The following is a 13,396-nucleotide window of genomic DNA, read 5'->3' on the forward strand; positions in this document are numbered from 1 at the left end:
GAAAGGTAATGCAACTAATTTATTTCAGAAATAATTACTTTCATCTCCATCATCATGTAAAATTATTGGGTATAAATATTTAATTTTAACATATTTAAAAACATCATTAAGAGCCTTCTATATAAAAAATGGGTTATTTGACAATCAAAAATAGTAGTTGGGTAAAAATTGTATTTTTCAAATATTATTATCAATTTTTCCTTCATTCAAAAAATTTCCATACAAAGGTTCAATATATAAAATATATAAAATATATAAAGTGGTTGATAATTTGTCAGAGAATGTATAGCATGTCCATTGTATCCACACTATATATTTATTTAGCACCATGTCCATCCCTTTACTGGACAATTAAAACGGGAGTGTGAGTTCTGAAGACACGACACAGAACCACATTCACTGTGATGGCCGTGAGAAGAGGGACCAGTACACACATTAAGTGTGGGTCATTTCTTTTTATCTTAAAGCTTAGAGTAGCTCCACGGAGGAGCAAAATTATTGTGAATTTTGAAGTGGACCAAATTTTTATGGTCAAATAAGTGTTATGTAGGGGATATGGCACATACCCAATAACTGATGAATATCTATTAACAAGATTTTTCAAAATGACTTTGGAAGTGATATTAATACTTTATCAATATATAACTTATGAGGGTCAAGGCAGTATACTCTTAGTTGTTAGAAGATCAAAATAATGTTTAAATTATTATCATTTTATAGTATACTTGCAGATTACTGGTGTATGCAAGAGGAATGTGGAAGGGAGAGCTAGCCCTAGAAAGGATCACTTTAAGGATAATAAAAGGACTTTGAAAGAAAAAAATCAAGAGACAGAAAAGCCATAATAATGGATAAGACTGAATGCCACAGGTCATTTTCACTTAAATCACTGCCTAAAGATAGATAAATTCCTGAAAATGATGACAGAAAACAAAAGGTTTATGATTCTACAAGCTATAAGTGCTTTGGGGAAGAGCCAGAATCCATGTTGCAAGTAATCCCCAAATTTACACACAACCCTTTTGGACTTGATGTGTTTACACACAAATCTAGAAACACTGTAGTAAACACTTCAGGAAGCTCCATTACACAAAACTTTTTTATATCTCTTTAACTTCAATGTTTACTCTAAAATCCATAAAAACTCTATGCATTCTTTATCAATATTTTGGTGCTATGTTAACTTTTACATTTTGATTTTGTCTTACATTTTCATTTTAATTCCAAACTTTCTTTGAAACATTATTTTTTACAACTGCTGCTTGGGTGGTGTAGTTCTTCACATGATCATTTCCATGTGCAAATATTACAAAATGTCAAAGACCCTGAATTTATGAACTTTTATTTTCTGCTAAAGTTTAGTGAAAAATTCTAATTTGAGACTAACTAGGCAAACCTCTCCCCTTAAATACTTTTAATATGGTCCATGTGCAAAAACTTCAGTTTATGATCTTACCCACCACACAAAGTGTCAGAGCAAGATATCACACAATCCACTGAGAAAATTGGCCAGGGACTCTGTGTTTAATGTTTCCAAAGTATTAACTGAGACTTGTTAGACTTTAGTTATATAAATGCACCGAATTAACCACATCTTTTAACAAAATAAGATATTTAATTTGTTTTAAGATTTATTTTGAAAGGTGTAAGCAAATCATAATCTTGAATATGCTATTTTGAAACCACTCTCATACAACCAACACTAAACCTCACCTTGAAGTATATTTTAAAATAACACAAAAGGAGAGAAAGCATCATGTATTTCAACTGGATAATACATGTAGTATCAGTACCTTTACCTAGAAAGATTAAAAAAAAAACTGGAAAATTCTTAAAAGAAGCAACAAAACTAACTAAGGAACCAGCATGACTGAGAAAATATAAATTATATAAAGTTTGTATCAGTAACATACGAAAAGTGTGAAATTCTTGTCTACTAATGCCCCTGTCTGAAGTTAATAGAAATTCATATGGAATAATTTTCAGGCAATTAAAAAAAGGGGGGAGGAAAACTCAATGCACAGAAAGATATTTTTAAATTAATGTTAAGACAATTAAAAATTATCTTTAATCTCTCAATTTAGAGATGACTATTAGCACCATATTGGTATATTTGCCAGCCTTTTTTCTTATATTGATTATACTACACTCTAATTTGTTGTGTCCATGTGCACTTAGGGACATTTATAATTATCATGAGTTTCTAACTGACGTCACAATGAGATAAAGATAAAAATGGGCCCAGATGGATTTATGAGGAGCCAGGTTTGAAGGAAAGCCAGGAATGTGCCAAAAGGTGAAATTGCTAGCTGGGAATCAAAGGTTTAGTGGATTCAGAGCTAGGTTATCAATGTGAACAATTTATTTAAAGTATAATTAATGAGATTTTTAAAACTGGGTAATACAATAAGATAAATGTGAATGACCTCTGCCTTCAAATCATGCCCTATCTAAATGTAAGCTGAACTTTCAAGGATGACGAAGCACGGCAGGTGGACACGGGGATGATAAAAGTGCAAACTGCTGTCCAAATCCCCATCTGCCCAATTTACTCCCACTCTGCTCTTCAGCATTAGCTGGCTCTACTAAAATCTCAATTTGGAGAAGAGAAATAACCCAAAATGGAAAAAAAAAAATAGTGTCCATGCAACACTGAAATAAAAACATTAAAAATAGAGATAGGATAAAGCATAACAAAAGACAATGAAGTATTTCAATTTGAAGAATTGCCCTTGGAAATTTTCAGAGAGAAAAGCCTCTCCATAATTTCAAAGTAAGAAGTATATGAATTATTTTAATTCAAAAAACACATGCACTCCAATGTTCATTGCAGCACTATTTACAATAGCCAGGACATGGAAGCAACCTAAATGTCCATCAACAGATGAATGGATAAAAAAAGATGTGGTACATATGTATAATGGAATATTACTCAGCTGTAAAAAGCAATGAAACTGGGACATTTGTAGAGACATAGATGGACCTAGAGACTGTCATACAGAGTGAAGTGAGTCAGAAAGAGAAAAACAAATATCGTATATTAACACATATATGCAGACTATAGAAAAATGGTACAAATCAACTGGTTTGCAAGGCAGAAACAGAGACAAAGATGTAAAGAACAAACATATGGACACCAAGTGGGGAAAGCAGGGAGGGTTGAGGGGGAATGAATTGGGAGATTGAGATACCAAATTGTATACTCTAAATATATGCAGTTTATTGTGTGTTAACTATCTCAATAAAAGTTCTTAAAAAAATAAGTATATGAATTATTTTAACAGAGATCAAAAAATGAGACATGATTAAAAAAGAAGAGATGATAACGCTCACCAAAAGGGAATAAAGAAATGAATGAACAGAGCTTGGGGAAAATCTGTAGTAGAATTAAATCATTTCAAAAAGTAATGCTAGCATTTGAAGGAAAAAGTAGATTCTATTGAAAACTAAGTTGGGGCATAGATAGGAGAAGCTACATTTCATGAAGATGAAAAGAACCACGAAATAAAAGAACAAAGATGACAGATATAAAACTTTATAAAGATCTAGTCTTTATAATTGCATTTCTAGATAAGACAACAGAATTAAAAGAAAAATCTAAGTTATAGAAAGAATTGTTCTTAGATAAATAATACAATTTGTAGATTAGAATGTACAATTTATACTAGGAAATGTCATTAATAAATAATTCTCACACCTTTGTATCTTCATAAATATTATGAACTTCAAGACAACAACAACAACAACAACAACAACAACAACAACAACAACAAAATCTTCATCCAAGATGTAAAGGCATCTCAAGAGAGGGAAATAAGAACTTCAAGACTTCCCAGAGCACTGATCACTGACAGGAGAAAGTGCAACTATGTCTGTAAAGTTTTGGGAAAAAGAAATTTGATATGTGTTTATGTTCTCAAACAGGTAAGAAATCATAGACCATAGTCCAACAAGTTAATATTGGAAAAACTATTAAAACAACTAGATACTGTTGTATCAGTTTTTGCTGTACAACAAAGTGAATCAGCTGTATTTATACATATATCCCCTTATCCCCTCCCTCCCACGACTCCTTCCCATCCTCCCTATCTCAGGCCTCTAAGTCATCAGCCATCAGTGTAAAGCAATTATATTCCAATAAAGAGCTAAAAAAGAAAAAAAGAGGCTCAGAACAACAAATAAAAAAGAGAGAGAGAAAAAAAAAACCCACACAACTAGACAAAGTATTAGGCAAAAATATTCAGCCAACAGGAAAAAAATCAAAATGAAGAACTCAGAAATGGAGAAGTAAAATTCTTTTTTTAAGGTAGTGAGCACTGACTACCACTAATTAAAGACGAAACAATAAAGAGAATTATTTTACAAGACTGGAAATGTTACAAAACTGAACAAGGCAAATTTGGAATAAAAATGACAAATAGAGGCAGGTTGAGATATAGGTTTTCAAATTTTCTCCATTTTCACAGTGAAGTTATTTTTTATTAGCTAAAATGGATATATTGGGATACATAAGTTTTAAGTATATTATTGACAGTTTTGAAGAATAGATACTGCAGTATATATACCTTTTAAAGCCAGTCATTTATACAACAAATAGAACTTCCAGCAAAAGGTAGAAAGTGAGCAGCAATGATAAATTTCAAATGCAATTTATACTATGATGGCAAAATTAGAAACAATAACATCTGCAATATTATATTTTTACAAGGTGATGTTAAATGTCTGTCTCAAAATGATAGATGAAAAGATGTGTGATGAACCTAAAATAGTTAAAATGTAATTGTAGAATTTGGTAATGGGTATATCACTGTAAAATTCTTGTCTTTTTTATGCACTTGAAAACATTCATAGTAAAATGCAAAAAAAAAAAAACAAAACAAAACCTAATCTGTTAAGCCAAAATAAAACCTAGTTGGATGAAGTGTGTAAATACTGGGAAAAAAATTAAAGGCCCAGAAAAAAGTATATGAAATTATTGAAAAGTTAAGACCTTTACATGCATGGCACAGAATACAGAAACCATACAAAAAGTTTAAAAATTTACCACTTTAATTAAAAGAAAAATATGCATAGAGAAATAAATGATACATTCAGTTTTTGAAAAGTGAAAATGGCAAAACATGACAAATCACTAATATGGTTATATAATGTTTTACAAATCGAATAGAAGAAAGCTTACAAACTCAACAGTCAAATCATCAGAAGATATGGACAGTTTGCAACAAAGTACATTTAAAATGCTTATACATAGAGAAATAAATTCTCAATCTCACTCAAAAGTAAAGAATTAAAAATGAAAGTCCAGTTAGAGAGTATATTTTTTCTATAGGTTTAGTAAAGATTAAAAGTTGTGATGATGCCTATTTTTGGCCAAGGCACAGAACAACCGGCATTGTCTTATTGTGGACTGAGTGCAAACAGTTGCATAGACTTTGGCAGGAAATTTGACAGGATCTGTTCAACGTAAATGTGTATACATTCTTAGACTCAGAAATTCCACTTCTAGGAGTTTACACTAGAAAAATATTAACACAATTGTGTAAAGACAGGAGAATGTATTTGTTGTAGCAGTTTATAAAAGCTTAGTTTTAGAACAATTTAATTTTCCACCAATGGAAGAAAGGTGATTACACTTAATACATACATTGCACTTAAATAATATGCAGTTAGAAAGTAATGAAAAATATCTAAAGTGGTGATATCCACAGAAAGTATTATAAAGGGGAAAATGTACTGAGCAGAACAAACCTAATGAACAAAGTATGGCCCCAACTTTAGGAAAATGAAAGCAAATATTTCCTAGAATATTCACAGAATATTTCAGGAAGGACATACAAAAATGACTTTAGGAATGGATTTCGGGCATGTGAGAGAGATGATATTTTACTTTAAAAAAAAAAAACAAAAAAACATGTGTACTTGAGTTGGACTCAAACCTATTTTTCATATAGCTTCCCAGAAAATTTTTGTTACACTACTAGTTATGATCAATAGTATCTGTCAATAGCAGTAAGTGGTCTGTACACAGAGGATATTTAAATCATTCGGTATGAGGATGAGTTAGCGGAACAAGGAAAAATTTTGCACCAGGTAATAACAGTTGTCTGTAATAAACAGAAGTTCTGGGAATAAGGGTGTAGAAAAGTAATCAGGTTTCAGAGGAGAAGGAAGGCAAAGGTGAGTTGTCAGGACATTAAGAGCAAGATATAGCTGCTCAGAGGTAAGTCTACTGATAGCACATCATCATATTTTCTGCTGGTGATAAGAGGAGCCAGCTTGCTTGTTGGTCAATACAATACCCTTGCTAGTGTAGGCACAAGATAATTACATCCAAGGGAATTGTGACAGTGTGTATGTTCTCATATCGATTCTAGTCATATTTGAGGCAGAAATAGAGTATTACGAGTGTGTGTTTACAAAGATCAATAATTTTTAGGCCACAGTCCTTTAACCTGAGATGCTGGTTAATACAACGTCCTTTTTTGAACCTAATTAATAAAATTTATTTTTTAGAGTGATTTAGGTTCACAGCAAAATTGAAAAGAAAGTATAGAGTTCCCATACCCCCTGTTTCCACACACACATAAACCTCCTTACTATCAATATCCCTCACCAGGGTGCTACATTTGTTATAATCAATGAGCCTACATTGACACATCATTATTGCTCAAAGTCCATGATTTACTTTAGGGCTTACTTTTGATGTTGTACATTCTCTGGGTTTGGACAAAGGTATAATGACATATACATACCGTTGTAGCATCATATAGAGAGTAGTTTCACTGTCCCCCAAACCCTCTGTGCTCTGCCCATTCATTCCTCTCTCCCCCCAAACCCTTGGCAACGACTAATATTTTTACTGTCTGCACAGTTTTATATTTTCCAGAATGTCATATAGTTAGAATAATATACTAAGTAGTCTTTTCATGTTGGTTTCTTTCAGTTAGCAATATGCATTTGTGTTTCCTCCATGTGTTTTCATGGCTTGATAGCTCACTTCTTTTTAATGCTGAGTAATATTCCATTGTCTAGATATGCCACAGTTTACCCATTCACCCACTGAAGGATATATAGTGGTTACTTCCAAGTTTTGGCATTAGGAATCAAGCTGCTATAAACACTCATGTGTAGATTTTTGTGTGGATATGCATTTACAGTTCACTTGGGTAAATAACCAAGAAAAGGGATTGCTAGTTTGTATGGTAAGCATATGTCTTCTAAAGTGCCTGCACCACTTTGCATGCCTAACAGCAATATATGAGAGTTTCTGATGCTCCACATCCTTGTCAGCATTTGGTGTTGTCAGTGCTCTGGACTTTGGCCATTCTAATAGGTGTGTACTAGTATTTCACTGTTGTTTTAATTTGTAATTCTCTAATGACATATGATGTTTAACGTCTTTTTCATATGCTTCCTTGACATCTGTACATCTTCTCTTCTTCTCCTCTTATTCTCTTGACATTGTCTGTCATAGAAGTTCTTAATTTTAATGACGTCAAGCTTATCAGTTGTTTCTTTGGAATATGTATTTTTCAAAACTCTGAAGAGCATTCTGATGATTTCCTAGGGTGGGGTCCACTGGTCTCTAGACTGACTCCACTCAGTAAAGGAGCTACATAAAAATAGACCAGGCAGGATTTGTTTGTGGAGCATTACTGAAATATAAAAAATCTTTGATAAAGTATTTTTCAGTACACTTCTCAAAGGAGTCAGACTTTTACCTAATAATTGCAGTCAGGATCAGCCTGCTCTCCACCAAGGGATTTATTGTCTTAGTGACTTACCCACAGTCACCCTTATAAATATAACCTTCTGGTAACTTTTTTTTTTAATTTTTTTTATTTTTTATTTTTTTTATTTTTTGGGGGGTACACCAAGTTCAATCATCTGTTTTTATACACATATCCCCGTATTCCCTCCCTTTCTTGACTCCCCCCCCTCGAGTCCCCCCCACCCTCCCCGCCCCAGTCCTCTAAGGCATCTTCCATCCTCGAGTTGGACTCCCTTTGTTATACAACAACTTCCACCTTCTGGTAACTTTAATCAGTGCTGAGAAGAGGCATGAAAAGTGTATTACTAACTATAATATCTCCTTATTAAGCCAAAACAGTACCAATTCATGCACACACAAAAAAACCTGAGCATTTTAAATTATGATAGAAATGTATAGACTTGTTTTGATAAACACACTTTATTAAAGATATGCCATCAAAATAGGCATTTGTGTCTAAATTACACTTCTACAAATTTTGTCATAAAATGTTTTGGCTGAGTCAGATCTCTTATCCTTTTAGAGTAACTCTGTGTGGATCCAGCAAGTAAACATCACATCTAAATCTAGGAAACATGTAAATGATGTCCAGCCACACCTCATGAGACATCATGAGGAAGAATTAGAAAGCCACCCATAATTTGGAATTCAGAGAAAAAAAATAGATAAATCAATCTGACTGAAGAAAAAGGAACCACGTAAAAACACTACTATAAAAGATAAAAAAAAAAAAAAAAGTTTGGCATTGTGGAGCAGACTTGAAGCCAGCACCCAGTAGTTTAGAAAAAAAATGATTTCAAATTCAGTATAGGATGGAAATTTCTCCCACCCTGACCCGGTTCACATCCACCTGTTTCCCAGCCATGAGAGTTCCTATGTAAACCTACGGAAGATGGATACATGATAAATCAATGAAACTTTGTTCCTAGAGACTCCATTTCCTTTTACGTAGATTCTCCTTTGGAAAAGCTGGACAGTAGAAAAAGAAGAATATTCTTTCTTCTCTTTAAAGAGAGCAATAGAAATAAGTAGCTGTGGCTGTAAGTGGCTCTAGACAGCTATATCTGAGGGCGCACAAGTCCCCCTCAAGATTAGGAGATAAATGTTGTTTAGTGCTGCCTTCACCAACACATGACTTGAGTAAACCTTTTTTCACTTTGAAAAGTAAAAGAAAGAAAGAGTGCACACACGAGAGAGAGAAGACTGAGTGCACTACAGCCAACTAAACCTGTAAATGGTAGTTCTAATTAAGTGAGACACCCACTGCTACCCAATGGAACTCCTAGAGAGACAGAAAAGAAGGTGGTACAGTTGACAGGTGGAAGCTATTAATTATCAGGCCAAAGGTAATGGACTTGATAGAGATTCAGGCTTATGACAGAAAAAAACAAAAACAAAAACAAAACCAAACATATCAGTGTAATAATATAACATTGTCTACATTTTCATCAAAGGAATGATTGAATTTCCTCTGACAACAGTACATCATTATTCCTGCTACTTGATTTGATTCAATTATATTTTGTACAGGACCACCTAGAGGAACTTTTATTATTAGATGGCATAGATGATATCAAGTGCTTCATCCCTGTTTGCATTAAGTAGCCAATCATGTTTAAATCATGAAGATAAAAGCTATCCATTTCATATTAATGTAAAAGCAAGTAGACACAAAATTGGATTTATTCATACACATATATTTCTTAAAGTTCAGTAAAATCCTACTTATATGATCTGTTCTTTACAGTCTTTGTCTCCTCCAGAATTCCACAGCTTTCTAGAATAGTTTTTTATTCATCTCATGATATTTATATTTATCTCCCTACTAACTTTTATAATTTCTGGTAGACTGGGCTCATATTTATTATAATGTTATATCTCACTGGATTTGGCCCAGATTTTTACATACTTATATATTTGTTGACCTGCATTGTCATTAACAATTTACTAAGTCCTCAAAGTGTGATCTATAAAACCTTTTGGACCCCCAGATCTGGGAATCCCTACTACATGGCAGTCCTCACAATGTAGTAAAGGCACATCCTAGAAACCTGGTTCCCTCACCCTGGACAGCAGGCTGCCTATTTCAAAAAAGCCCGTGAAAAGTGTCCACAGTTTTCCTTCCAAGATCTCTGCACAGTTTCTTCCAGTGACTGACCAGGAAAAAAAATGCCATTTGCGTTATTCCATAATAGCACCTTATTTGGATTGCCTTTTACCAAACCATTAGTTTAAATTACTTTTAGTAAACTCCACAGTTTACTGATTGTGGGAAGCAATGGACTGTGAAGCAAGAATTGCTAGAGGGCCCCTTTTCCTAATAGAGCTTTTCTGTTATTGTTTTTGTTTCAACAGCATCTTGAAAACTAGTCCATTTATACAAGTGGTAAATAATGCAAGATCAATGACATTTCAGCATGTAAAATGCAGGCTATTCACCAGAAGAAGGTAGATAATGCCAGTCTTCAATTTAAACAGACTGGATTTTGTTGAGGATCAGTAACATAATGCAAAGCATTTCAAGACAGGGAGCAGAAGGCTGGTGGAGAAGAGGCACCCTTTGCCCTTTCAGTGGTACTGTTGAACAAGGAAAGCAGTGAAACAATACTCCAGGCAACGCTTTTGACCAATGGCAGGAGAGACAAACATTTGTCTTGCACGTTTAGAACAAACCGTGATGGTCAAAGAAACAGCTGGAACAACTCCATAATATTTTTAAGGATATATTCTGGCATAGAAAGAAGATTTCAGAGTAATTTTCATATGATTTGGAGGAAATAGTCAACACTTTTTGTTTGATTAATAATTCAAATAAACAAACTAATGGTCAAACATAACTACAGAGAATATTCAAAGAGAAAATGTACAATGATAATTAACCCCCATATTATAGGTGATGAGATATAGTATCGCTTTTGAGAGAGAAATAGCTTATTTAACATCAGTTGGTAGTTCAGACAGATCTATAGAGGGAGTTTTAAGGTAATAAGATCTGGTTGTTAGCTTCACAGACCAAGAATTTCCATATTTTCTGTGATCCATGTTACATTAAACTCAGAGAGACTAAATGTGAAAGACTTTTCAGGTACATGGTTTAAAATTTATAATGAGAAAGATAGGGTTTAAATAGACTAGGCCTACCTTATCCAACATGGTGGCCTCTAGCCACATATGCCTACTGAACACTTGAAATGTGGCTAGTCCAAACTGAGATATGCTATAAGTAAAGATACACACTGGATTTCAGAGAGAGTGCAAAAAAAATGCAAAAACCCCATTAATTCTTTTCTGTTGATTACATAATAAAATCGGTTACATATTGGGATAAAATATATAATTACAATTAATTGTACCTGTTTCCTTTTCCTTTTTTCAATATGGCATCTATAAAATTTAAAATTACACATTTAAACTCACTATGTTTCTACTGGACAGTGCTAGACTAGACAATTTTATCAATTTGACTACTGCAGACCCTCCCTATAGAAACTAAGGTGTTTGGTGATTTCATATAGGGCAAAGAGTTATATAATTTAAAAATTTATCTGTTTTAGGCTAAGTTTATCTAATACATCTATCTCTATATTAGGGTTATATTAACCAGGTGTGTGAATTTTCTGGTTAAATGACTTTTTTCCTAGAATGTGCTGAATAAACACCATCCAATTTTGTTCTAATAACCATTCTCTACCTCTTTACATTGACCACTCTCTTCTGCTGACTTATTTGTTATTTGTTTCTTTACTATTGGTGCTACAATATCAAATGTCTGTGGGTACTTAGGTAGGTACCTGTAGGCAGGAGCCTAAAATAAATGAAGAGCCCATTTGGAGACTGGAAACTGATGTGAACAAGAGAATTCATTTTCTGTCCAAAAACGTGCGGATGCAGCCATTTAGCTGCTATATTTGGTGAATGAGTACATGGTGGATGAATGTGAGTGTGCTCACAAAGTATTGCCAGCTTGCTGGTTTTTAATAGAAGATGTGTGTTGGATACAGTAAAACCTTAGATTGCGAGTAACTTGTTCTGCGAGTGTTCCACAAGATGAGCAAACATTTCTAATAAATTTTAACTTGATAAACAAGTGATGTCTTGCAATACGAGTAGTATGTGACGCCGAATGTCACATGATCACAATTGAGCCAATGGAGCTGACCACCAACGAACTGATGGATTTGCATCGAGAGAAACAGCAAGAGGTTATGGAGGAGGTCTCGTCTGCAGAGAAGGAGGAGAAAAAGCAGAGGAATCCCTCACTTCAAATGAGATTAGGGAGATGTGTAAAATGTGGTAGTGCAAGATTTTGTAGAAAAGCACCACCCGAATAAGGCTGTAGCAGTGTGAGTGATTAATCTGTTTAACAACAATGCAATGTCATATTTCCACGAAATCCTCAAAAGGAGGCAAAAGCGTCATTGGATAGGCTCCTTGTTAAAGCTGCACAAAAAGAAAAAGATTCCATTGAGCCAATAGATAGCAGTGAAGTGATTCTGTTAGTGATAGTGAAAGTCATCCTACACAATAACCCTCCTCTCTCATCTCCCTCACACCAGCCACGAAGGTTTTAAAAGGTAAGTGCAGGTTAATTTGTTAATTTTTCTTTATATTTTGTATTTTCTTTATTATTTTGTATTATATTACTGCATTGTAATCATTTTTATATGAATATTTTTGGGTTGTGGAATGAATCCTCTGAGTTTCCATTATTTCTTATGGGGAAATTCACTTTGATATACAAGTGCTTTGGATGACAAACATGTTTCCTGAACAAATTATGCTTGCAAACCAAGGTTTTACTGTAATTCACTATACCTTCCCCCATGATTTCCCCTTGTGCCATGATCCAGTCTCTTTCCTTCTCCAACTGTGTTCTGGAAGGATGACCTATATTTCAACATCAAAGTTGAAACTGAAGGCAGTGGCAAGAGGAGGACTGAAAAAGTGGCCTGGATATCCAAGTATTTATACCCTACATTCAGAATCCACCTCCCTCCAAGGAAGGAGCTACTTAATTATTACAACCACAGCTCCCAATAGACAGGACTTCTCTCATAGCTACAATTCTATCTACTTTTAAGCAGCATAAACATGGATTGCAATTTGCCTAGAAATATCTGGTTTATGCTCCTAGTAGATCAATTAAGGGCTGTTTATTTTTAGTATCACCTTTTACTCTCAAATGCGTTCCTGTTTGATAACAAACTATATGGTTACCTTAATTATTTCTTTATAGCTGGACACTCCACACATCCATGTTTATCTAATTTTTCCTTTGCCCTTAATTTCAAGGCTGTAGACACACTGGCATATTTTCACTCCTTGAAACAGTGAATGTAGTTCTTCCTACAGTTAAGGAAATTCTTCCATGTTGGGACAGGGGATGTATTGTTGGAATTTTAACCCTGCAGGATTCTATCATTCATAAGAGCCAGTGACTACTCCCTGACTTTTCACTTATAAGGGCCATAGTGTCCTTATTCAGAAGCAGAAAGATCTGAAGATTCTATGCTGCTGATTTTGAAGATGGAGGAAAGGACCATGAGCCAAGGAACGTAGGTAACCGCTAGAAGCTAGAAAAGGCAAGGAAATGAATTCTCTCCTACAGCTTGTCGATTTTCCCTT

This window comes from Hippopotamus amphibius, chromosome 13 (genome assembly GCF_030028045.1).
Source record: "Hippopotamus amphibius kiboko isolate mHipAmp2 chromosome 13, mHipAmp2.hap2, whole genome shotgun sequence".
Taxonomy (NCBI): domain Eukaryota; kingdom Metazoa; phylum Chordata; class Mammalia; order Artiodactyla; family Hippopotamidae; genus Hippopotamus; species Hippopotamus amphibius.